Consider the following 1,640-nt stretch of genomic DNA (forward strand, 5'->3'; position numbering starts at 1 on the left):
TGACTTTTTTTTTTAATTAGGCAAAGAACTTTATTAACTTTGTTTCAAACTTTATTCCCAGACTTCTTCAGCTTAATTAGCTGCAAAGAAGGTCTTGTGTATAAGCAAAAACTGGAAAGAGCTGCAGTGTCCAAGGGGCTTGGACTTAAAAATATTAGAGCTCTAGATTGTATCAGATCCATGAATAAAATTTTAAAAAGCAGTCATAATATAAAATAGCAGCTCCCAGTAACTTCAAGTTTTCTCTTCTTCAGAAGTTAATTCAGTTTGCTTTATTCTTGGAAGCTTCATCGAAATTCTCTGTAAGATCTGGGACTTCATCCTCCTCCTTTCTGGTAGCAAGTGGTGCTTTTGCATCCATAGATTGTTTGGGCAGAGCTTCAGTCAGTCTTCTTAAAGGAGTCAAACTGTCTCCACTAAGTTGGTTTAAGATACTGGGTAGCATTTCCGTCAGCTGTTTTGTCTTAGCATGGCCCGTGATGGTTATTATTAAAGTGTTCACACTGCCAGGGATGCCTGAAGTTTAGGGTTGTTAAAGTGGATCGCTGTCCTTGGTTTGTGAACACATTCGCTTTTTCAATACCACAGATATTGTTTGCCCCTAACTTCTTAAAGGAGGACTGAAATTTTTTATCATCTGCTGTAGCCGTTTCATGAACCACCTTCTTTCAGTGAGCAGTTCTTTTCCCACCAATGCACACATGTGCCTGCAGTTTGGCAAGGTCCCCTGGTTCATGACAGTTTCTTCTATCTTGTTGTAGTGGAAATGGGACCCCACGGGGGACTTGGATTGATGCTCAGGGGGTCTCGGGTGGACCAGCTGAGATTAGGTGCACACATGGGGTTGCAAGATGGCTTAACCTTTGACATTTTAATTATTATGTGTCTTGCTGTGGGCCCCCTTGGGTTCATCTTGTTTGGAAATCTATTCTTCCTGAGCCTGGATGTGTTTCCTTCCCCAACTTGGGCAAGTTTTCAGCTATTATTTCTTCAAATACATTTTCTGCCTCTTTCTCTCTCCTTCTGAGACCCTTAAAATGCAAATATTTGTTTACTTGATGTTGTCCAAGACATCCCTTACCTATACTCATGTTAAAAATTTTTTTCTTTTCACTGTTCAGCTTAGGAGTTTTCATTACCCTGTCTTCCAGATCACTGATCCCATTCTTCTGCCTCTGCTAAAGTACTGTTGATTCCCTCTAGAATATTTATTTCAGTTACCGTATTCTTCAACTCTGAGTAGTTCCTTTATATTTTCCTTTTTTGTTGTTTTGTTGTTGTTAAAGCTCTTACTCAGCTCTTCCATTCTTTTCTTCAGGCCAGTGGGCATCTTTATGATCATCACTTTAAATGCCTTACAGGCATGTTGCTTATCCCCATTTCATTTAGTTTTATTTCTGAGGATTTGTCTTGTTCTTTCATTTGGAGTACATTCCCCTGTCTCTTCGTTTTGCTTGTGTTTGCTGTGTTTGCTTCTATGAATTAGATGGAACAGCTACTTCTCTTAAACTTGGGAAAGTGGTCTTGTGTATGGTCAACGTCTATGTAGACTCTGTGCGCCTGCTGACTTTGGCTGGTTGGCTGGAACTATGGCTGGGGTGCAGGTCCTGGGGAACACCATTCTGGGCCTGCCCTGGTGG

The 1,640-nt window shown here is 40.8% G+C and overlaps 1 pseudogene; it reads right to left on the bottom strand.

The window, feature by feature from the left end:
* Positions 1-262: 262 nt before the first annotated feature.
* LOC113262583 (transcription factor BTF3-like) lies at positions 263-1,365 on the bottom strand (annotated as a pseudogene).
* Positions 1,366-1,640: the final 275 nt, after the last annotated feature.

Source organism: Ursus arctos, unplaced genomic scaffold, assembly GCF_023065955.2.
Source record: "Ursus arctos isolate Adak ecotype North America unplaced genomic scaffold, UrsArc2.0 scaffold_2, whole genome shotgun sequence".
NCBI classification, from domain to species: Eukaryota; Metazoa; Chordata; class Mammalia; order Carnivora; family Ursidae; genus Ursus; species Ursus arctos.